General features: G+C 38.4%; 1 pseudogene across 1 annotated transcript in view; it reads right to left on the bottom strand.

The window, feature by feature from the left end:
• LOC149140723 (uncharacterized) overlaps positions 1-13,771 on the bottom strand; it is a 193,936-nt pseudogene extending 180,165 nt beyond the window's left edge. Inside the window, exon 1 of the transcript XR_016264639.1 lies at positions 13,391-13,771. The product of XR_016264639.1 is annotated as an uncharacterized LOC149140723 (transcript). The remainder of the gene's footprint in view (positions 1-13,390) is intronic.
• Between the last annotated feature and the right edge of the window lie 12,638 nt (positions 13,772-26,409).

The raw sequence follows: 26,409 nt of genomic DNA, 5'->3' as shown, positions 1-26,409 counted from the left end.
ACCATGATACTCCAACCTAACTCTAACATATCTCGGTAAAAACCTTGACATATCTTTCAGACGCACCTCAGTACACTGTCTACCCCCATGACTCGAACTAGTCGAGTAGCTAATCCAATTGTCGCGCTCAAACCATGAGAATGCACCTCCTCATGCCATCATCAGTCATTTCTCTCAGCATCCTGTCACAATATCAACTCAATCAAGAATCCATCAAAATGTAAGAAAGCCATGCCCAGGTCCATGAAGTAGCCTCCATCTCGTCTGCAACATGCTTCCCATGATGTTTGATGTCAATGTGTTGCATGTCAATCAATTGCATCTATCCTAACATCATCATCCATAAATGTGTAAGATCCATCTCCTCAAAATGAAGAGATCCTCTCATCAAACCGACTCTCAATGTGCCACATCCAAATCAATGGAGCAACCTCCATCATATCTGTAATGTGACATCCCTCAAGTCTGCCAAAGAAACAAGCATACACCTGTCTCATCATCCATGTGCTGCCCATGGTCAAGTCTAGGCTCAACCCATGCCCAAGTGCTGCCACCAAGGCAACATCATCGCTGCAACTCCATCAACTCCAAAGTGTCTCATCTCGATCCTCCACATCAAGTCACTCTCCCAAGCACACCCATGTACTCAAAAGTATGCACCCCATACTGCATCAAAGTCACTGACCTCAACTTCTCAATGCATCAAATCCTTCAAGTCCACTATAATATGAAGTCTCCAATGGTTGCGACAATCTCATGTCATCATGAGCTCCATGAATCATCTCCACCCCACATCTCGGCAAGCATACATGTCTCGGCCTCAAAGCTCACTGCAAGATGCCTCAGCTCTCCATGTAGTAGGAATGTTCTCATAGACTGCTCACAAATCCACCAAGTCCATGGCCTTGTTGTACAAGAGTGCACAACATCTCCATCTATCCAACTCGATGTCCATGACTCAAGTTGCCCGTGTTGTCCAACTAAGTAGACCCATCACAACATCGGTCATCTTCATCCTAATCCTCAATTCGGTTTAGTGCCCTCGGTCACCCAAACCATATATATCATCAAGTCAAATCACGTCATACAAGTTCCTTCCACCATCACTCCCCCACTAAAGGGTCCACCAAAACTGCCTCTTGGTCTTCATCCATGAAGAAGTCCACCCAAGCATCATCAAAACTCAAGTGTGTGCCCTTTCCCCAAACAGTCCATGAGTCACGTCGAGCACTTAGCCATTTAGCACATCCTCCGCAATGATCATCATGTTCCACCCTTGTCACGAGCATTTGCACCCCCTGCCATGAGGTCACAAATTGCTCCAACAAGCCCTGCAACAATCAATGTTCCTTGCTTCTCCACACAAGGTCTCATCGTAGACATCCATGGTAAGGTTGTCCATCGCATCGACAAACTGTCTTTGCCCTTCCCTGCATATGGCCCATCCTCCAAAAGCTCCAATGAAACACAAGTAGTAATAAGAATACTTACTTCATCATGAGGCTCCTCCATGTGAGTGCCTTCATCCATCAATGTTTGCATCGTGCCCGAATCTGGTTCAACTTGAGTAATCAATGGTACCTCAAGTCCTTCCTCTTTCGCTGTCACATCTGCAACATCCTCCAAATTCGCTTTTGTTATGGTAGGTTCCATCCCACCAAGCTCCTCTTTGTCATGTACTGCAGCTTCCATCAGCGAGAGTTCTCAAGTGCAGTTTTGGAACTTCCAAACATGGTGAAGAGGGACAAGGTATGCAATTTTATTATAGGATTGAAGCCTTGGGCACGCAATGAAGTGAAGAGGCAAAAGATAAAAACACTTGAAGAAGCATTTGTTGTTGTGGATCACTTGGTAGAACACTATGATGAAGGAACCGAAGAGAAGAAGAAAAAGACTGACAAGCCGAAAGAGAAGTCTACAAAGGAGGAGCCTTCGAGATCGTATGACAAGGCGAAGACGAAGAAACTGTTGAAGTGTTGGATATGTGAGGAACCACATATGGTGAAGAATTGTCCTTCAAGACCAAAAGTGGCTATGATAGCACAGTCCAATGCGAAAAAGAAAGAAGAAACTTTTGTTGGGGTCATGCAGATTCTAGGAGTTGCAGTGGCTACGGAAGCGGTCTCACGAAGAGATCTGGAAAGAAACAAGTTAGAGTATGTTGAGATGAAAGTTGGGAGTGATGTTGTACTCACTATGGTGGATAGTGGGGCAACTCACAACTTCATGAGCAAGGATACTGCGAGAAGGATTGGACTGAAGTTTGTACCGGTGCAGGCACAAATGAAGGCAGTGAATTCTCCTCTGGATTTTGTGATCGGTGTAGCTGAGAGAGTGGATGTGACACTTGGTGAATGGACAGGGAAGGTTGATTTCACTATGGTGCAGATAGATGACTATGAAGTTGTGTTGGGCATGGAGTTTATGAAGCAATTTGAAGCTATGGTAGTTCCCCATATGAAGAAACTGTACATTTACGACGGACGAGAGGATGTACCTATTGGTGTCCCAACCGTAGGAGTTACAAAGATTGAGTGTAAACTGACAGCGATGAATATGGAGGATGACAAGCAAGATGAAGAGGTCTATAAGCGGTTGTCTTCTGCAAAGGGAAAGCTTATGGAACAATCACAGGTGATCCGCACATTGTCTGATAGTATCTTGGATCTATCAAGGAGACTAGAGGCAATGGAGATGGATGAGGATGTTAGGCCGAATGTTTAGACAGAGGATCAGGAAGCATACTTGCAGAGGTTAGAAGTGGAGGATCCTGATAGATGGATTGAGTTGATTAGTGAGGAAGAGGGAGAGCCTTCAGGCTCCACTTCCTCCTTATCTTCTTAGACTATCATGGAGATGAGGCTCATTGTTAGCTGCTCATGGCAGTGAGTCTCCAACATTTTGAGCAGACATCTAGGGGTGAGATGACACAGATTGACAGGTAGCATGCAGTGGAGAGTCATGATGATGTAGGGGCATGAGTTCTTATGGAGGCGATGCACGGTTGGATTAGCTACCCAACTAGTCACCGACATGAGGGGTACCAGCACATGATTTCTTGCAGAGTTTGGCATATCTATGGCATGAGGCAGGTCGAGAGGTGGACACATCTGGATTACCCATACACACGTTTGTGTGGTTTGACAGTCTTGGTGATGGTGATTGCCGAGATGGAGAGTTGTCGAGGACGACAACCATTTAGAGTGGGGGAGTATGTCAAGACCATGAGTCGGCGGTTGGTGTGCGACGGAGCGGGGCGATGCGCCCTCGGTTAAATGCGATGAGCTGGCGTGCGACGAGTCGGTGAGCGGGCGAATCAGTTGCGATGTTTGTTGCGACGATGGGACGAGTTGGTGTTGCAACGAGTTGGGGCAGTCAGTTAAAGGCGCCCAGGACACGAGTTGCAACGAGCCAACGGAGAGTCGAAAAACCAAAATTTGGCTAAGTGTGGAGACTTTGCAGAGGTAAGCTTATATGGTGCGAAGTTGGGCAAGTGGACCCGGTGAGGCGACGACATGGGTGAGCCGATGTAAAGTGGGGGCATAGTTGGCCGAGTTGAGAGGTCGGCCTGGGCAGGCCGACCCACGTTATATCCTTGGAGAAGCGTATAAGTAGAGGACGCCATGGAGGAGAGAAGACATCACTTCAAGTTCAAACATTCAAGTGTGAGTTCAAGGAGAAGTGGACGAGCCAAAGGGTGGGCGAACGAGCTAGGAGAGGTGCAGGCGGCCCTTGACCAAAGCACCAAACCGAGGGAGCAAAACGCAATTTTCGGGTTTCGCAGTGCAGGTTGGGCACGTCTGCCCGACGGGCGAACTGGGTAGGGCGTCGCTGCACGAGGTAGGCACGTATGCCCGACAGGTGACCCGCGGAGGGCGATGTTGCACGACAAAGCCGAACGACAAGTTTCCGCAAGTAAGGCTACGGTTACGGCTGCGGTAAGGCGTGCGAACAGGCAAGTGAAGCATCGGGGCGTTGGGCGAGCTACGGACAAGCGCCGAAAGGGCAACACGCCGAGAGCAATGGCCGAACGGTGCGACGAGCTACAGTAACCGGTTTATGCAACGAGTTAGTGCAGAGGGCAACCTGGGTAGGGCGCCTCTACCCGACGAGTTGGGCGACCCGACCCGGCAGGGGTGGGCGCTCCTGAATGACAGTTCGGGCACTACTAAATGATGCAGGCCGAACTGTGATTTTTGACAGAAATTGTAAGGAGGAAGTTGAGGTTCCTTTACAAAGACTGTACTTGTATATTTTGTAAAAGATTATTATTATCATCTTCCATCTGTGATAGTCAAACTTTTCACGGAGTTTGTCTTCAGCCGGGAAGTGGGATGAGGAATCCATTGAGCCTTTTGTCCTTCCAACTGCCTTCAGTGATTGCTCTTTCACTTTTGCTTGGGCTTTGTCTTCACCTCAATTCTGATACCATGTTAAATTTGGGTAAGTTCTATGCTTAGAGCAATTTACTTCAATTTTTCATATTAGCCCAATGACAATATTCAGATTAGCAATCACATCAGCACAATAGTAAAGTGCAGATTGAACAAAAACATAAACAATAGAAGACAAGCCAAGACAAGAGGACACAAGATGTGTGTTAAAATTGGCAACCAGGGCAAAACTTCATGTGGGTCATCTTACTCATGGCTAATAATATTTTTATTAGATTCCTCTCGTCGAGAGGTGTAGGATTGATATAAAGATCATCCAATTCCGATAAGTATTCATGGAGATATGAATTTATTTTGATTATGGAATTATTATCAAGCCGACCTACAACTCATGTAGGCTCAGAAGCCCAACAGTCGCATCTATTCACCCACCAACGTTGTGTATAAATATAAGAGGACTTTTCCTCATTTGGACTCACTCATCTCATCACATCTCTCTCTCTCTCTACTGCGCAGATATGAGTCTCTTCTCTACTGCGCTGAAATGGGTCTCTCTCTCTCACACATGTGAAGTCGGAAGCTATTGAATTTGAAGCTGCAACTGCAGAAGTAAAGATTGACTTGCGTGGCCTAGAAGATCTCCTCTTTGGAACTGCGCTGTAGGTTCATCTGAACCTCCTTTGAAAGCCGCAACTTTTGGTGGTGGAATGAAGTCAATTCGACGAACGGTTTGCAAGATATCGACTGCCCTAGTTTGAAGCCGGAAACTGCTGAAACTGAAGCTGCAACTGCAGAAGTAAAGATTGACTTGCGTGGCCTAGAAGATCTCCTCATCCGAATTGCGCTGTAGGTTCATCTGAACCTCCTCTGGAAGCCAAAACTTTTGGTGGTGGAATGAAGTCAATCCGACTGTCGGTTTGTGAGATATGGTCTGCCCTAGTTTGATAATGAAGCTGCTAATGCTGATGCTACTGATCTAGGGTTTGCTACTGCTGATATGAATCAGATTTATTGTACTATTTCTCTCTGCTGAATTATTGAAGATAAAAGAAGATTTGGTCAAAGGGTTTCCCCACACATTGTGGGGTTTGTCCCTGGCTAGCCGCCACATCTTGTGTCTCTTGTCTTGGCTTGTTTTCTGTCGATCGTTTAATGTTCTATCTGCACTTTACTTTATGTACATGTGATTGTGGAATATAATAAGAAAAAGAAGTAAACTGTTATAAGCATAGAACATACCATAACTTAACAATGTGGCACCAGCCAGGGACAAACCCCAATGTGGGGAAACCCTTGATCAAGTCTTCTTTAGTCTTCAATAGTTCAGAGATAGAGTACAATGATTTTAAGTCAATACTTGACTTGCCAAATAGAAGATCTGACATCAAATATTTACACCTTGAAGATGACACAATGAGGTTGCAGTTTTGACATCAAGGACTGCAGTTCTGAATACTGGTTAGGGCATCTTTATCAGCCCTCAAAATCTGCCCAGATTGCCTTCAATTAATGTGATTGTCCTCCAAGGGAAAGTTGTCCCCTTTGCTGTAATGCAAAGCAGCCTATAAGCCCTTAACAATAGCTCTGCCTTCCTCTCATTATAGTGGCATCCTACAGCACTTAGAACAGGCCTGCAGCAACCATTCAAGAGGATTGTTCCACACTCTATGGGCCCTCAGATAGCTCCCTTTCTCCACGTCCTTCAAGCAAGATACTCGACCTTCTTCCAGCCCTTCAACCTTCCTAGAATGGCTACTGAACAGCCCTATTTCATCCTCGTTGAATGCCACTTCTTGTTGTGATCTTAAGTTTCACACTTCAGCCTTTCTCCCTACAAGAGCACCCAGGAACAGCACTCAAAACAGCCTCTCTTTCACACGCTGCACCTACAACAAAACATAAGACTTCCACGCTGATTCTAGGGCTTCTTTCTTGTTGTCTTATGGCTCCTTCTAACAGTGGCTAGGGCCTTCCTCTTGCTACGGATTAGGGTCTTTCTTTTGCCAAGAATAGGAGCCTTCCTTAGCTGCGTGTTTGCCCTCTCTTGACTGCATCTAAGCCTTCTTTTGACTACGGCTAGGGCTACCTTTTAGCTGCATTTTAGGGCTTTCTTTACAGCGGATTAGGGATACCTTTTACTATGGCTTAGGGTCTCCTTTTAGCTGCGTTTTAGGGCTTTCTTTTAGCAGCTTTTTAGGGCTCTCTTGACAGCGGATTAGGGTTGCTAACTAGGCCTCCTTTTGTTACAGATGAGGCTTGCGGTTAGGGCACTAGAGCACCTTCAAGACAGCGGCTATACCTTCTTTGTGACTGCATCTAGGGCATGGCTAGATCTCCTTCAACTGCGTCTAGGGCACCTTGACTTGCTATGTATAGAACCCTTCCTTCACTGCGTGTAGGGCTTCTCCCTCTTGATCTCTCTAGCCACCAAACCCAAACGAGTGGAGAGAGATCTTAGGAGAAGTGTGTGTCTCAAAAATGACTTGAAACCTCTTCTATTTATAATGCAACGTTGAGGATAAGTTGGGGTAATTTGCTTGTTGGCCGACCTTGACAAATTGTCAAATAGTACAAATAAATTTGTATCTCCATGAATACATGTCGGAATCGGATGATCTTTAGATCAATCCTACACCTCTCGAAGAGAGGAATCCAAGAAAAATATCAGCTGTCATAAATAACATGACCCGCATGGAGTTTGGGCCTAGTTGCCAATTTTAACAATATGTGCCTTGAGAGACAATGATGAAGGTGCCTATAAATCATTGTCTCCCAAGCATTGTGCTCTAATCTAGTGGAGAGATAGAGCTATTAGTCAAGGCCTTGCTATATGACAATGTTGGTTGATATGATGAGATGCACTAACATAAGCTGAAAAGATAGCTTATGAGATGGCTTACCAATCCGACTCTTCTTGTGAGAATTCTTCAATATGAGAATGTCCTTGTACCATCTATGTATTATGAATACCTCCCTAGTTAAGAGGGAGTGTTGAAATGTGTAACTAGGTTTGGTCTTCATAATATTTTATGTATTTGATGTAAAAGAGAAAGAAAAATTATTATTGTTATTTTAGGGCATGGGTTTCATGCTCAAAGTCAATTTATTTGTAGGTCAAAGCACCCATTGTGTGCTTCTATGGTTTGTCATAGAGTCAAGGAGTCAAAAGTCATTGTCATATGTAATAGACCCTATTAGGCATTTTGTAACAAGTAAAAAGAATTATTTTTGAGTCAAATATGTCAAAATGTCCCTCCAACGCCAAGTTGGCCTATAGAGAAGAAGTCAGCGTCATAAAGGGCAATTCGTACTCCTAGAACAGTTATATATAAGAAGCATTCGACCTCATTTGAAGAAAGGAATCCAAGGAACTTCAATCACAAGAAGAAGAAGTTCAAAAAGGCAGCAAAGAACAAGGAAAGGCTAGAAGACAACAAATCTAAAATTTTGGGGTATATTTCTCTCACACATGCAAAGAAGAAGCTAGGGTTTCTACAGTAACAAGGACGAAATTTCAGATTTCCAAAGAAGGTTGAAATTTATGATCTAAAGGCAAGACAAATCATCCATTTGACTAAGTAAGGAGAAACAAGCCAAGCGAAGAAGAAAGGAGGCCTAAATTAGTCTCTTTCTCCCACATGTATGAAATTGCAGAAGTTATTGGGGGTCGAAGTTACAGAAGTTGTTGGGGTTGAAGTTGCAGAAATGGTTGGGGTCGAAGTTGCAGCAATTGCTGGAGGGTCGAACTTTGTTGCTAGAAGGTGTTTAAGCAAGGCTCATTAAGAAAGAGGTTGACTTGGTCTTGGAGGGGTCTCAATCTTGGGTCTAAAGGTCTTGGAATTCATCATTTGAAGATTCTATAAGAAGAGAAGAATTTATTGTGGGTTTTCCTCTCTAGGAGAGGTTTTGGCCCTCGCTAGCAGCCTACATCTTGTGTCCATTTCTTCTATTGATCTTCACGTTTTGGTAGTTGTTTGATGATAAGAACACCATAATAATTAAGAGAAGAAGAAGATAATTGTAAGTACTACAAATTAAAGTAAAGAACATCACAAGCAGTTATCAAGTAATGAGAAATCAACCCTAATCTAGCTGCCCTAGATTTCTCAACACATTTCCCTTGTTTCATGTTTGCTACATGCCATGGCCCATTACATGCCCTATCTATTGAGAACAATTCAAACCCTAACTTATAGCAAACCCTTTTTTCTTCAAGGTCCTAAGGAAAGTTACCTAAAATTTGGGGCCTCCTTATCTCGACCTTTGCAAATGTTTGGTCGATGCTTTCCTTGCCTTTTCTTCTCACCCTACTCCTTATTTGTTGACTATTTATTGGGTGATTCTTTCTCAAAGTCTAAGGCTTGAACACCTAAACCTTAGGATTTCCCTCTAGGGAAGCCTCCCTTCTGGGGATTTCATCTAGCACAAAAGGGCAAAGACGGATCATCAAGGTGATAGTGGGAGGTTGTCTTTTTTTTCCCTTGACCTAGGTTGCCTAGTGAGGCTTTGCACTAGGCCTGCTAGATTTTGCACTAACAATGACCATTGTTGTTGTTGAGGCATTAGAGGCTTTGTATCCAAGACCATAAAATATTGTAGTTGCTTGTGGTATGCAAGCTTTTGACATCAAGATTCCATTACGTAGTTCCATTCACTAGATCATATTCTTGGAATCAATTTGCAACCTTTGGCAACTAGATGATCATTATACTTTGGTAACTAGAGGATGTACACCTACAAGAGTATCATTGTCAAGAATTCAATTTCATTTCGAGTATACCTCTATAGCCTTGCTATATTTTTCAATATTTTAAGTTTCTTAATATCATAGATCTCCAGACAAGTGGACATGTTTTGGAGTTCAAAAGTATATTTTGTAGCCATTGCCACTACATATACTTGTCTTCCCAATATCCAATTGAAAAAAGGTTTTGTCTAAAAATTTATTTCAACTCATTCCGTTAAATAATGAATTCTTGAAAGGATTACATAATGAATTCTTGAAAGGCATATTGGCTTTGTAGCACAAATGCTTCTAGCAACAATGTGCATTCTGTTGAGAAATCTAGGGGCAACTAGATTAGGTGATTTCTCTTACTTTGATAACTGCTTGTGATGTATTTTTACTTAACTTGATTAGTTTCTTCTCTCACTTGATTATTATCATGTTCTTATCATCAAATAGCTCCCAAACTATGAAGATCAAATAGACAAGAGGACACAAAATGACTTGAGAGAAAAACCCACGAGAATTCTTCTCTTCTTATTTTAAGTTGAAATGACGAGTTCCCAGACCTAAGAACCTTGTCAAAGACCCCCCCAAGACCAAGTCGTACTTCTCCTTCTTGATGAACTTTTCCAGCTACTTTGACCTAGCAGCTTCTATCAATTTTGACCAAGCAACTTCCAGTAACTTCGACCCAACAACTTCTAGCAATTTTGACCTACCAGCAACTTCAACTTCCATAGCAACTTCTTCTGCAATTTCGACTTCCCCAGCAGTTCCTTCTACAACTTCGACTTCCACAACAACTTCTGTGATTTCGGTCTAGCAGCTACTTTAGAAACCCTAACAAGAGAGAGAGAAAGAGGTCCAAAAACTTCGATCTTGCTTATCTTCTTCATTTTCTTGATTTTTGTCCTTTTCCAGCGTCTTCTTTAGCATATCGAACTTCTTCTTGCTTGATTGAATTATACTTCCAAATGAAGTCGAGATTCCCTTATATATCAGCTTCTTAGGAGGCCGACTTGATCCTTCTTGTAGGTAAACTCGTTTAACAAGGTCTTGGAGGGTCTTTATGACACTTTTGACTTTACAAAAAAATTATTTGCAAGATACAAAATGCCCAAAGGGATCTTACAAGTATGAAAATGATTGTTTTGACTTCATAATTCTATGACAAACCTAGGAGCACTCAATGGGTGCTTGACCTACAAATAAATTTGCCTTGAGCATGAAACCCATGCATCAAGAAAGACAATAATAAATTTCTTTTCTCTTAAATATCAAAGATAGAAAATCATGATTACAATAGACATTATGAAGACCGAACTTAGTTACACATTTCAACACATTCCATGCAAAATTATGGGTAGCAAGAAGATATTTTCTTCAAAGCGATTCACCACAAACTCTGTAGCAAGCCTTCCAATGTTTCTGTATCAATTATATCTTTGAATAATGGGATGTTAAGGACAAAGGTCAGACCAAGGATTATAGGTGTGGCATGAACTTATCTCCTACATATTGAAGACTTTGAGGTCCTCGTACAACCATGAGAAAAAACATCCTTGAAGTCTCTTAAGAGTTCTATGAATTTAATACACCTCGAGGGTTAGCTCAATTGGTCGAGTTCCCGTCATTAAAGCACCTCGTTGTTGAAAGGTCACGAGGTCAATTCTCCTCAACACTCTCGGGGTTAGGCTCCGTTAGTGAGTCGGCGGGAAGTGATCCCTTCGGGTGGATCTGACCGAAATAATGTTTCCATAGATGTAGTGGTCACCGATCTTTGGAGTCCGTGAAAGACATACAAATAAAAGAGTTTTATGAATTTAGTGAAGTCATAAGGAAAACACAATGACCTTATATAAACCATCTTTAGATCTTCTTATGTTCTCAAAATTATAGGGGTAGTTTCTTACACCTTCCTAATAGATTCACTATCAATTCTAGGTGCAGAGGTAGAATCATCATTAGAATCAAATATGGATTCCAACATGGATAGCCCAACGTCTCACGCATTGAATGCAGACTAAGGTTTATTGGCAGTTTGATAGGCCAAGGGCACAAAAGAATTGTAGCTTAATACACATCATTAATTGGGAAACTTTGCTGTACAATTCCTAATGTTGCTTGTGCAAGGTTTCATCTAAAAGATTTGAACTTGTGCAAGGGTCTCAAGGGCACTCAAAGAGGAGTGTTGATTGATGGAAACCTATGAACAAACACATTGTGAAGGAAGGTTGTCTAGACATTAAAGAAGTTGTAGGTCAGACTCCATGCTTCCTATATGCAGACCAATGTAAATCTAATGTCTTATATGACCTGATACCAACTAATTTTTGCACCCACATGAAAGGCATAAGGACCGACCACCGATTCCAGATAAATTCAAAGCTATGGCAATGGGTTGAGGCAAGATATAGCAACTAGCACAGATAAGAACACGTATATAAAGAAGAATAAGCCAGAACCTTGCCCAATAACTCAACTATATTTACATACTTGAAAACATCACAGAGGATATATGTTAAAATATATGATACTCTCCATCCCTCCACATTAGACAAAGAATATAAAAAAAGGAAAGTAGATGAAGAGTCACGATGATTAGCATTCCAATTGCCAGCGATTACCCAAATAATTCATCTACCATGCAAAAGTTGATATCGCTATGCAAATTGGCAGAGTGGAGTTGTGGCTAAAAGGAGACTGACAAGATACTGCTGCAATCTTCACAGAAAACCCTGCAAAGGATGTTGGTGCAGTTAGTTGAGGGTCAAAGGATGTTGGTGCAGTTAGTTGAGGGTCCACAAAGTAAGTTTGGGGGCCTGCAAAGCTGATTTGTGGATGAGGACTAAAGGAAGGAAATGGTAACTTAAGACCGTGCCTGCATATGCTTTACAAAGAGCTCAAGGCTTGTGGAAGCCTGTAAACCAGCCTTCACTCTAATCAAAATCCCAAAGAATATGTACAATGACTATGGAATTTTTGCACAAACAGCAATACAGTGGAGTGCTGATATCATAGAATACAGGTAGATCAAACCGCACCCTTCATCAGACATATAGCTCAGCTTAAATTTTATCACGGCTCCCTTGAGCAAACTTGCAAAGCCTACCTGTTTTTTCAGAACTTGAGAGATATCTCTGTAGATATCCACAGCCAAACAAATCAGTCAACTATTTCACTGGTACTATTTACCAGCCTGTGGTCATAACTTCGATGCCCACATAAGTTCATGGTCTTTTATTCTATAGAAATTCATTTGTTTCTGAAACAGTATACAAGGGTTGGAAAAACAACACATACTCCATGTGCAGTCCAGGGGTAGGGCAGAGCTCTCCAGTAGGTAGGATGCAGATTGAAGCGCGTGTACCGCCAGCTGCATATTTGCCTGTTTTGGCCAGGCCTTCTATGACGGATTTGTTATCTATAGATGCATTAGTGACACAGACGCTGAATCCCACCTAGTGTGTACTATGCACTTACCACTAGAAACACTAACTATAGTGGTGGATACTGCAGCGTTAAAAGCACAGGTAACTCAACTTTGTCAAACCTTGTTAATAAGTTCTAAAACCACGGTGTACATTGTGAAAAACACACCAATACAGCATCAGAGCCCGCAAAGCAGATACCACAACTTATGCGACCTAAATAGAACAGCTTTCATCAGCTCGGCTTTTCAAGTATATCCAATATATGTTGAGGGTGTTTTTCTTAGACCGAGAGGATAATCTTTCCACACGTCCAACAACAAAGACTGATTGGCCTACTAATTAGCAAATAGCATTTCCAGCCTTGCAATAATAAAATTACAATGAATGAATTAGGCAAACAAAATGTTGTTGCAAAAGGGGTAGAAAACTGCTGTCATTCAGGACTAGCCAGGCATTTGCAGCTGGCGATCGGGTCCTCTTAATGAGATTCTAAAGCTAAATAGTTGAAACACAATATGGTAGCCGTAAACACAATACTCGCTAAGCTGTTGATCTTATGAATTGGTTGTGTTTGAAAATTTCTGTTACAGTTCTATCAAATACACATTTATTTAAAAGTTTGTTCTACATTTCTGTCACATGTACATTTATTTGAAATTTGCAATCCTCGTCCTCAAATAACTTTATTTTGTTTCGTTTCACGCAGGAACCCTAAGTACGAAACCTGTATATTGTTTGCAGGGGATTAGCAGCGGAGCTTGCCTTGTTTCCCCTGTTTTTCTCCAAGACTGGACTGAGAATTATTTCCGCAGCGGGGAAGATGAAGAACTTACTAGGGAATCCTTTAGCGGAATCGAATACGCGACCATGATGTCTGCCACCAATCTCAGCCACGTCCGAATTCTTCATGCCAGAAGCCATTTGTTTAGCCGCGTGCAAATAGAAATATGAAACACTCCTCAAAGCCTCATACCTACATTCTTATGACCAACTGAGGAAAATTTGACGGATTTGAAAGCGAAAATCCGCCAATTGTCGTTAGCTCTGAAAAGAGCGATGGTTTATGCAACAAATACCGTTTCGACAGCGAGATGCCGTACACCAAGTATTGGTGAGAGAGCATAAACGTCAACAATCTGCTCTCTTTATTGTGAGGAGTGAAGGTTTGAGGGTTTAAAGGAGGTTTTAGTGCTTCCGATGCAGGGATGGTTCCCCTTGGTTGTGATGGAGAAAAGTTGGAAATATATTTTTTCGCATTTCTGAATTTTGGCTTTTTCCATTATCACGTGGTCATATTTGCCAGTAGACTTGTCGTATTTCGCAGTATAATGTGGCCTTTCGTATGTAAATAAATATTTTTTAAAGTGAGTTTTATTTTGATATAGGTATATGGTGTAAGTTTTTTCTTATAGTTTGAGTGGGTTTAATAGTTAAGAGTATGCGTTTTTTAAAAAGGTTATAGGATGGAGTATGTATGTCTTGATAAATTTAGCAATCAAATTATTGCGCCTAGATAAGTTTTTATCCACAAACAAAATGCGTCTTACACCACTTTGGTGTCTAATTTGACTATAGCCTTAAATTAAATAATAATAATAATAAATTTTTTATTATACATTTTTAATATTACTGTTATATAAAAAATAAAATTAAAAGAATATAATAATAATAATTTTTTTATTATACATTTTTAATATTACTGTTATATAAAAAATAAAATTAAAAGAATATATATATATATATATATATATATATAATTCTTAATTTTCATTTTTATTATGTATATTCTTTATATAAATTATAAAATTATATAATATAAATGAAAATTAAGAATCCAACAACATCGAAAAAGATGTGTTCCCCATAACTGGCAAAAATATGAACCACAATTAACAAATCCTACACAAGGTAGGAACATGCAAGATTTGAATCTAGTTATCTTCACAACAACTACTCCAAGATGTCACTAAACCCCAGCGCAACGAACCAACTTTTGTTTTGCCTAAGGGGCATGAAGACGAGCTTTTACCCACTTATGTATGCACAAATTATACTTGATGCATAATGTGAATACATCATAGAAATCTTTGGAGTCCAATCTAACTTTATATATTATAACACCAAGAAGTAAGATCAAATGCTTATAATTAGTTCTATGCTAGCAAGTGTTTAGTTTGAATCACCTTAGGTGAGGTGAAAGGATGTCATTCATAAATTTAGGGAAGCATCCCCTAGGTTCTTCGTGAAATTTTTTGTGGAAAAAAATAAATATCAGCAAGTGATTGTCCACCACATGACATAACAACATGGTGATATGGAGGGATTTCCCTACAATATTGAGATGGATAGTAGCATTGCAAAAAGTGCATTAGTTACATAAATCTTTGGAATCCAATCTAACTTTATATATTGTAACATTGGGAAGCAAGATCATGCGGTTATAATTAGTTCTATTGTAGTAAGTGTTTAGTTTAAATCCCCCTAGGTAAGGCAGAAGGATGATATTGACAAATGTAGGGAAGCATCCCTTGGGTTTCCTCATGAAATTTTCCATGGAAAAAATAAATATTAGTGAGAGATTGTACACCACATGACATAACAACACGGTCATATGGAGGGACCCACGAGGCGTAGAATAGACTGTGGTGAGGTGTATTGTTAAGTCATGTGGCAACCTCCTACTTGGGCCAGCCAAAACATGATGAACCAATCAAACATTGCTACCACATACTGTATGGAATCGACACTTGGCGAGTACGCCTAGTTGGCATGCTAATGTTATCATGGCATCAACAGTACGGATTGCCCAGTCGGTAAGCCAGTCAACCCGTGTGTAAATTTCTTTTGTTGTTGGTTAAAAACTGCATAACATTATAAATTTGTCATATGGCACCAGATTGAGGCGATTCAAGCGTCATTGGAACAAGACGACGAACACTACGACTTGATGCCAGTTTCAGGGGATTCCAAGAACTTTCATTTTTTTAGGCTAATTTTAATCTCTGGATCAACAATTCATATTAGGGAGTTTCCACTATTCACCAAATGAAGAACAATTTATAGGGTGAATTCCCAATTTTATGTATGTTATATTCTATAATAATTTAATGGTGATCCATGTTCAAATTCCCCTTTTGAACCTTCAAAATCAAAACCAAAATCATCATAATAGTTCACTTGCATAAAATGTACAAACTTTACTTGCATGAGAGTGTATCTCCTTTATGCACTAATGCCCCCATGACGTAATTAAAACATAATTAGCTAATGATTAAGGGCATAATGAAGTTTGATAAACTTTATACCAACTCTCTTATTAAGGCCCTTTCATTAACTTGTTAAGCCCCCTTTTTTCCCCCTCTTGTGGAATCATAACCTTCCTATTTGTCCTTCTCTTGTACTGTGGATGATGTAATTTTATTAACGTTCAATATTTGGTTACAAATTACATCATTTGGCTTATAACAAATTACCATGTATATAAATAACACTAAACTAGGAACCAAGCCTAGGTATTAAAACTAACATAGTATCCTTTTGAGATAGGCCCTTTTGTGGCCCATTATATTTGTTTATTTACACCACTTCAGTCCAACATTATTCTATGTCATTATTATCCTAGGTAACATTTATATGATTTTAATTATGGTCTACATGAGGAGGGCCACCCGGGTGTCACTTTAATTCATCAATGGGAAGCATTGAATATGTTGGTCTAGAATTTGACATAAAAAGCAAGTGTTTACAAGATAAATGTACTAAAGAAGTTGATGGATCATCCTATTTTCAACCCTTATGATCATGAACTCTTTATTCTACTTTGAAATTTTGACTTTAAGTCACACTTTGTGCGAGATGCTAGGGTTGAATAATTACCTAGTTTCATTAAAGATGAAGCTTCATGTTGAAGCTAGTTACATTCCAAGAGGGGCCTTAAGGGCATAGACATATTTACAATTTCTACCCAAACAAGGCATGATAGTTGGATAACCTAATTAGACAATAACCATTTAGATCACAGGGAAAAGAAAACTAATGTTTTTTGCAAATCTACAATCACCTCCCAAGTAATTATGGGCATGAGCCTTATTACTAAAATAAAATGTCAAAACACCCTTAGTGAGGTTACAAGTCAAGATAAAATATTAGCCATATGGACCCCAAAGCTCCCTAACCCAAACATGAATCACTATTTAAGATGGAAATGCCCAAAAAAATAACATAAACAAAATTTCATCTCTGGGAGGATCTCTCTTATGACAAATTCCTTCCAACCCCCCTCAAATCCCCAATGAAAATATTTCTTGGAATATCATGGGACTTAATGGGAAATGAAGGTAGAGGATTTTAAAGAATAAAATCTTCAAATAATATCCCTTGGTTGTTATGATCCAAGAAACAAAATGGTAACCAAGAGTAGCAACCTTCATTTGGAAAGGACGTCATAGCATATCTCTAAATGCACATGCCGCCTCAAGAGGAGTATCACTCCTTTGGAACCCTTCTGAAGTCACCCTCTTAGACTTCTCTTCAACTCATAGAATGCTCACAACCGACTTCCATCTCCATGGATCTGTAGAAAATGGCTTTTGACCATCATATATGGGCTCAACATGCTTAGTGAAAAACTTATTTTGCTGCAAGAACTACGAGCAACACGTCAAGTGATAGGGGACACACCCTAAACAGAGGGAGAGGACTTCAATATGATCAAAACATTATAAGAGAAAAAAGGAGGTCATGGAAGATTGGACACCAACCCCAATCTCTTCAAGGAAATCATCTGAGGCATGAAGTTGGTATATATAGACAAAGCCAATAACCTAGAGAAACAAATGAGGTGAACCCCACCAAATTGCCTCCGAATTAGACCACTCTTTTATTTTCAAATCTCTTATGACCTCAAGAATTTCTATAGAGGCCTCTTTCTTATCAAGTTCAAGTTTTTATCACTATGTCATCAAGTGATGCTATATTAGAAAGCCAACTCCAAAAATCAACCATTCCATTTTGAATCCTTCTAGATCCAACATCTGACCTTCATGTAAAACGTAGAGAAATGGTGGCAGTAAGCATTAATGAATAACGGAAACATCATTCAAAAAATCTATAAAAAATTAAAACACATCAAATATTGTTTGAGGCAGTGGAACAAATAGGAGTTCAGGGATATGCTCAAAGCCTAAAAGGATCTCTCAAATCAAATGGACTAGTTTCAACTCCAAATCATAAATGATGGAAGAACTTATGGGTTGATGGAATACTAAACAAGGCTTTAATCATAGCTAAATGAATGACTAAAATAGGAAAAAACTCATTGGAGGAAAAAGTCGTGAATTCAATGGTTAAAAGAGGGAGAAAGGAATTCCAAATTATTCCACCATTCAATGATGCAACATCACTTTCACAATCACATATCTTGCATAAAATATCCTCATAGAAATAACCTAGAAGATCACAAGGAAAATGAAAGAGCACTAATCTCCTTCCACCAATCTCTTCTCTATGAAATTCAACTAGATCAATGCCAAACCATTCAAAAAATAACTCTACACATACCTTCTTTAATCACAAAAGAGCATAATGAGGCCCTCCTGTGTGAAATAACCCTAATGGCTTTACTATTGATTTCTTCATGGCATGTTTCCTTATAATTCAAATGGATGTCTAAGAATAAGTGGAAAACTTGAGACAAATCTCCTCCCCATTGCATGCTCTTGATGTTAGTTTTCTCACTATAGTCCCAAAAAAGGATTGTGCATTGAATCTAACAAAATTTAAACTCATCGCTCTATGTAATGCCATTTACAAGATCATAACACAAGTATTGCCAATTGTCTCAAGCCTCTTCTCCCCTTTTTAGTCAAATAAGAACAATCATGATACATGGATATTAAAAAAAAACAATGGACTATTATTCTTACCCATGACCTATTTCACTACTGAAAGACTACCAAAAATACAACTACACTCATCAAACTTGATCTTTCTGAAGCCTTTGAAAAAACCAACTAGAAATACATTTATCATGCGTTGGTTGTCTTTGACTTCAATGTAAATTACATCCATTGAATAATGTCTCTCATGACCTATGCTTTCATTTCGATCCTTGTTAATGGCTCTCCCTCTAGCCCCCTCAACAACTCTCGGGGAATATTCCAAGGGTACCCCCTTTCTCTATTTCGTTTTATCCCAATGGCATAGAGATTTGACCGAACCATAAAAGTTGTGGTTACCTCTAGAGGAATAAAAGGTCTTCGTAATGGAAATGATTTAATTACATCACATCAACAATTCGTGGATGACACCCATCTAATGGTATCCCCCATGGTTCATGAAGATGTTTCAATTAGAAATGTTCTAGGAACATTCATAGTTTCCTTCGACATGAGCATTAATGATAGTAAATGCCAAATATTTTTTTTAACACTCCCTTGATAGTTCAAGCTCAAATCACATGAATCTTGGGATTTCAAAGGAGGTCCTTTTTGTCCAAATACCTTAGTGCCTCTCTCATTGTTAATGCCCTCCAACACTCCTCACGTGAGGATTTATTGTCCAAATTAGAAGCCAAACTCAAAATTTGAACCTTTTCCACTCTTAACATGGTTGGTTGTCTCACCCTTATGAAATCTATTTACAAGCCAGGCCTCTATATTATTTTTAATCCCTTAGATCCCCTAAGGCAATACTTAAGAAAAATTGAAACTTACAACACTCCTTTCTATGGGGGGATGTTACATGTCATTTTGTCACCATTAGGCAAATGACGCAGATTTGGATCTCTCACTATTCGATGAACTCTTGCAAGCAATTCCCTATGATATTGGAAGAAAAAACATTCTGAAAACAATAAGAATTCTGGATTACATTTCTAAAAATCCTATTTTCAAGCAATGTTGCTCTTTTCCTAGCAACTATTTGTGCAAACACAATTTTAATGATTGTGGCCTACGCAATCTGTTGCTTTTTTTCCATTAAAAAGTGTGCCAACCTTTTAACTTAAGTAAAAATAAAAGCAAATTCTAGAAGTATTGTTGGAGAATATTATACCAATAAGAAGGACTCGATCCCTTACCTATTTGGGCCTCATCCCATGGTTCATGAATCTATTCCCCCTCATTATGGAACCCTAATCATTAGATTTGAGGATCAGATCCTTAGGAAGAGGATCTAAAACCTCCTCCTCTTGGTCTATAAATTCAACACATACTAGAGGGGAAAGGATTGACTTTTGATGTAAAATTATTTTGTCAATTTGAGGCTGGAAACTTGTCACTTAAGGGAGGATTGGAGACGATTGGAAGGAGGTTTGTCAACATCAAGGCTGGGTTGTATCTCTCTTTTTTATTCAATTATAATACAAAAGAGTATTTCTTTCTCACTATATTGTCCATTGGATCTGATGTATTGTATGCTTAATTTCATTGTCCATTGTTACGATCTTAGGTACTAGTCTCCTTGATAACTAGTATAGTTTGTAGCGAATCATTTATATATCATATGCATTTGATCCTTTGTTTGTTATTGTATTTGCAGGTCTAGATTATGAGCATTGAAAGGCTACATCAAACCAAAACGAGGATCTTCATCAGGCATTTCGTTTGAAAGGTATGGATTTCATACTCCACTAATCCTGCTTATGATTCAATAAAAATGAACTTAGGGAAAGATTTGCTAGTTTGTTTGTTTGTACTAGATTCAGCCATTAAGTCTAGGGATACCTTGTCTTGTTTGATTAAAAGACTTGTTCGCCTAGAAAATTGGAGACTCTACTGAGGAGCATTTTTGTTCTCTATATTTCTTTCTATGTTCTCTAGTTGTATTCCACTTCCTTGATTGATTGTGTTTAAATGCTTGAAAAGTTATTTTTTTGGACCTGTGAGTATAGTTATATTTCTTGTGTCAAGCTCGTTAAAAACTGAAACAAGGTGATATGATGTAGTACACCTAGGGGTGTTAATATGGGGTATAGATGGAGGTACCCAAGGGAATAATATAATGTAATAATGTAAGGATGATAAATAAATGGGCCATAATTAATAAATAAAGTGGTTAACCCATATTATGCAAGGGAGACAAGTAGTTAGTGAAAAATGTGATAAGCCCATTGTATTAGATGTATGGTATTAGTTTTTGTGCGGGATTTTAGAAAAATTATTGCATAAATGCGATCCTCTTGAAAAATCACACCATTTAAAAACAAAATCGATCGAATCAGAGTCCAGATGAAGGAGATATTGTTGATTTAAAATCATCTCTTCTTCTTCTTCTACTTCTTTTTTTCTTTAGAATTTTTTGTCACGACTGAATAGTTGTATCACAGATATGAGTTTCTAGAGTGCCCATATCACGATTTCAATCAATGGTAATATGCAATGGCCATTCCATTTCCAAAAACATGTTATAATAAGGATTATGCGTTATATTGACCGAGTTATGCTCATTTTAAATTTTCAACAAAGTAAATGATTTTCTTCAAAACCCTTACTCTATTTTAAAGGTTCTAGCAAGATGAAGTTTATAGGAAAATATGATGGCCCTACTATTGAAGAATTCCTAAAAGTGGAAAAGTCAACATTTCTGAGAGTTTGGAAAGAGGTAGCATGGCTTAATTTTAGAGATGAGGCTGCCATATGGTGGGACTCACTTGACAAAAAGAAGTTGGTAAGCCTTCCTGATGAAGAATTTGAAAAAGTCCTTTTGGAAAAATGGTCTCATGCTAGAAGACAGGATAATAAGAAACATAAAGGGTTGTTTTCTACTGATATCTCCATACTACAAGTTCATGGAAGTATTCAAAAAGAGAAGATCATTGTTGTTATTCGCCCTAGTTGCAAGCATAATCTAATCAATCTCAAATTGGCCAAACACTTGCAAGTTCCAGCACAACATATTGCAAGCACACATGTTGATGGGGCCCCTATTCAAATATTCAAGGACGAGAAGGTGATCACGGATAAATATATATTGCATGTTGACTTTTATGCTTTAGACATGGATGAGGCAGATGTTGTTTTGGGTTATCCTTGGATGGATTCAGTGGGCACCATCAATATTAATGTACAAAAGAAATTCCTGAAGCTATGCTATAAAAAGAAGAAAATTACCTTGCAAGATATTTCCATTATGAACGAGGCAAATACTATGGAGGCAAAAGCAAAAAAACTCTAATGGCACTAACACATCAGATGATGAACCTTTGATGGTAGACAACCAAACACAAACATCAAACTAGGTACCAAAAAAAGCACCAGATACCACTCATGCAGCAATAATGGAGGAAGTAACAAACAATATACCATCAGTTAAAGCTTCAACATATCACCACTCACATCACCCAACAAGATAACAACCATCCAGATGGTAACAAATTAACAACAAGGAAAATAACCCTTGGACGACACATAGAGAGGTGCAATGATCCACCTACAGGACATCAACAGAGAGGAACCACCAGATTTCATCTCAAGTGAGCGAGACACCAACTAGATCGAGTGTTCATCTTTCTTTGAGATGGCTAGATGCATGTACATGGTACCAGTGGACTACTCTTTTGAGTAGATCTTATTATTTGTGTTATTTTCATGTTTCGAGGACGAAACATGCTTAAGGGGGATGGAATGTAATATACCGAGGGAGATAATATGGGTATAGAGGGATGTACCCAAGGGAATAATGTAATGCAATAATGTAAGGATGATAAATAAATGGGCCATAATTAATAAATAAAGTTTTTAACCCACATTATGCAAGGGACACAAAGTGGTTATGGGATAAATATTACAATCTTGTTGTATTAGATGTATGGTATTGAGAGACCCATGGTATTGTGTGTATCAAGCCTATATAAGGTCTGAAGACTATCCATTGAGGAATGTCAAGGATTGTTGTATTGAAAAACATATGGCTTGTGGAGTATTCTCCTTCCTTAAGGAGTGATTGTATGGTGTTACACTACCTCAAGGATTTTGATTAATAAATATTTGAAGCTTCTATATTTTGTTCTTGTATTTATCTTGGGATTATTTTCAGTTATTCGGCAAATTTGCAATTTTAATATATTTGCAGGTCAGATATACTAGTTCTTTTCCTCTGTCAAGCTCGTTAAAAAATGAAACAACTCACATAAGCATAGTTCTTTTCCTGTGTCAAGCTTGTTAAAAAATGAAACAAATCCCCCTCTAATTGATTTGAGTCTTTGACTAGATCTCGTAAATATTTAGTCAAGTCTTTTATCTGATCTCGTAAATGAACCTTCACACACACACACACACACACATATATATAATTTTATTTATTTATTTATTATTATTATTATTATTTATTTATTTTTTGTTTTTCCGGGTGGTTCACGGACACTGGGTGGTCATTAAGTCCACGGAAATATCTGGGTTGATCAACTCTGAGGGGAATCAAGCCCCGCGGCCCATAGCTAGGCCTAACCCTAAGGGCATCGAGGAGAATTGACCCTGTGACCTCCCGATCGGTGAGGTACTTAACAACGGAGATTCGACCGGTTGAGATAACAATTAGTCTACCTATGCAAATCAAATGAATCCTGGGGGGCATTAAAACTTATCTCAAGCATAATTTCCTATTTGTTTCATACTTGTGTAAAAATGAAACAAATTTATCTCAAGCACAATTTTCCCTTTGTTTCAAGCTTGTATAAAAATAAACCTATTTTGAGTCCATTTTGGTTATTATTTTCAAGATTCATTAAACTCATGAAGATCCTGAGCTTCTTTTGTTTTTTTTCCAAGGAAAAAGCGTAATTTTCATTAAGAAATTTAAGAAAATTACATGTTGTAAGCCAGCATTTGAGAAATGCTTTCACTACTATCAGCAGAGTGTCAGTCCAGATGTTATGAGCATTATATTTACATATCTTCCTTCATTAAACTTGAAGGATAAAAAATAAACCAGGTCTGTATTTGCAATGTTAAAAACTGTATAGCAGAAATAAACAAAAAACAAAAAACTAGGATGATCATATTGATCAGTCCTGAAAATGAACCGTCTCTTCGATGAAAGGCCTATGGTAGATCTGGAAAAAGTCTCCATCCCTGAACTCTTGAATCAACCACTGTCCACTGGTCAGCTGCACGGCCTCTTTGGAAATAAGATCAACGACTTCATTCATTTCCCTGTAGATATGAGAACAGACAAAAAACTCAAATTGAGATTGTAATTCAATAGCTTCCTTCCACCAAGTCTCTGAGTGTGTGCAAGTGACAGTTATAGATCCGATTTAGCCAGTTAATGATGAGCTGAGAGTCTCCAAATATTTTAAGGTTATGGCAATGTTTTTCCTTGGCAAAGAGGAGGAGATGTCTAAGATTGTTTAGTTCTGCGTAGTTTTTTGTGCCTCTCCCTAGTCCCACTTTTATTTTGAAGCTCACTAAATCATTTAGATGTGGAACTGCCCCTCCCCGGCAGCCCTTTGTCCAAGCTTCTTTTGTTGTTTTTCATGCTTTTAAGAAAAAACTTGAAAATGTCCAGTTATTTCCACCTTTTCATGCTTGTTAGTTAAATTGAAAGTTGACAACGTGAGTATACTTTTATGATTTTTTCAGAGTCTTTAAACTTATGGAAAAGTGAAATCTTGGAGTTATCTTTAAGCTCTTTTCTGACTCTCAAAACATGAAAATATTGTCGAGTACACTCGTTTCTTTCGAACTGTAAAAGTAAATGAAAGGATGTCTACCTTATATAAGTTTACCCCTTTTACGGACCAAGTAGTCTAGTTATGAAAAATATATCCTTTAGTTGATCATGGCTAAAAGAGTTCTCCCCTGTATTGTTTTACCATTTTTCGGGCTTGAGAGATTAAATTTACGAAAAATGACATTTTGGAGCTTACTTAATTTTTTCTCTTAACTCCCTGTTTGGTCTAAAATGCGGATGCAAATTAGAGTTTCATTTACTATCAATCCGGGTAAGTAAACTTTGAGGATCATCCAATATATATGGACTTTGAGACAAACTAAACTAAGCTAGGTGAAGAAATGGCAAAGCTCCCTTACAGGAGGTCTTTCATTGGCATCTCCAACACCTATTTAGTCATTTAACAAAATGAAATCTAAAGACATTATGACAAGTGTAAGAAATGTTAAAGCTCCCTTACAGGAGACTGTTCATTAATATTTCTAATCATCTTAATCAACAAACTATTTAAACTAATGAAATTAAAGCACTTAAACCTAATTCTGATTGATTGCATGAAATATTAAAGCTCTCTTACAAGAGACTATTCATTTATATCTCAAGCATATAAATCAGAAACTTAAACTAATGAAATCAAACATTAAATAACATATTAGATTCACTAAGAGAAACATTAGTACTTTCTTACGAAAGGTCATTCATTAATATTTCAAACATATGAACCTAATGAAATTTATAAACAAACATAAAATGAAAGCTTACCAAAACAAAAGTGTACTTGCTAGACAATGGGGCCCTTCCAAGGATTCACAAGCACATCAAAAGAGAAGTCAAATGTAGAAGATCAAAGAAGCTCCATTTTATTTATCATCAATTGCAAATTGCAATTACAAGTTCTACATTCCAAGAGGTTCTAAAATCTCCATTACAATGATTCTAAATTCTGACTTCTCATTACAAACTTATAAGATCCTAAGGTTCTAAATTCAAAATTTTCAATTCTAAATTCCAAATTACAAATTACAAATGAAGGAGATAACACTCCTATTTATACAGAAGTTATGATAACAAACTCATAAATGTGGATCCACTATTCCCTCTTCAAATCCACATATCTCTCAACCAATGGTGACACATAACCCTATCCTCCATGATCTCCTCAAATTCGAATTTGAACATAGAGTGCCACATAAAGATGCCTTGGAAGCTTCCTTTGTACCTACACATGTTAACAAACTCATTCTAATTGTTAGGTATAAGTATATGGAGATTATTTTCTAAAGTTTAACCACAAATTCACTTAAAAATACTAAGAATTAATAATGTTTTGGAAAACACAAGGATAACCCATATAATGATGAAAGTGAAGCTAATGTGATGACATGGTGGTGGAATAGAGGTGATAAAATGTGTGAATGGAGAGAAAGTGGATGTATTTTAAGGATAATTCTTAGGCCCAACACTCCCCAAACATGAAAAACACTGAGCTTCACTTTCTTTGGGCTCGTTAAAAATTTACATTGAAAGAATTGCACGAGTTTTCTTTTTGACTCTTAAAATATGAAAAGGAGTCAATTTACCCCTATGTTGGAATAGTAAAATTAAATAATATAGGACTTGTCAATCATGATGAGATCGAACCAATCCTTTATAGGATTCATTAAAAATACTCTAAAGGAATCATCTAAAGGATGAGCTTACAGGACAAGCATATGTTATTCGCCTCAAGCTTGCATAAAAATAAAGAGGTACCTGTCAGTAATGGTGGGGGGGAATGGGAAAGAAACATTTGTTTTTGTATTATGAAAAGACAATATGTTGCTCTTAAACATGACACTTCGTCACTTTTTCTGTCTGGGTTGGGAAATCCATTTGCCTCTCATATGTTCATACCTCATTGAAAGTCTTCAAAATGGTTTTTTGAGTCAAATGGTGCCAAGTCAAAATGTCGTGTTGCAAATATGTTAAAGAGAAGTCCAACCTTAGTCAAAATTACCTTGCAAATCATAGCATTCAATCGCGTCAACCATATCTGAGTCAATCATGAATCACTCCAAATTTCATCTTCAAAACTTAACATGAGTTTCGTGTCATAGGCCCTCCTACAACAGATCACTTTCTATAAGCTTCAGCTCATTATCTAGGAAGTTGATCTAGAAACCTCCTTTAGTACCTTGGAGTC

This window comes from Pinus tabuliformis, chromosome X (assembly GCF_031772625.1).
Source record: "Pinus tabuliformis cultivar Carrire ecotype Pingquan chromosome X, CPIR1, whole genome shotgun sequence".
Lineage (NCBI taxonomy): Eukaryota > Viridiplantae > Streptophyta > Pinopsida > Pinales > Pinaceae > Pinus > Pinus tabuliformis.
The sequence above is the reverse complement of the archived record's forward strand: the minus strand, read 5'-3'. Positions and strand labels throughout refer to the sequence as shown.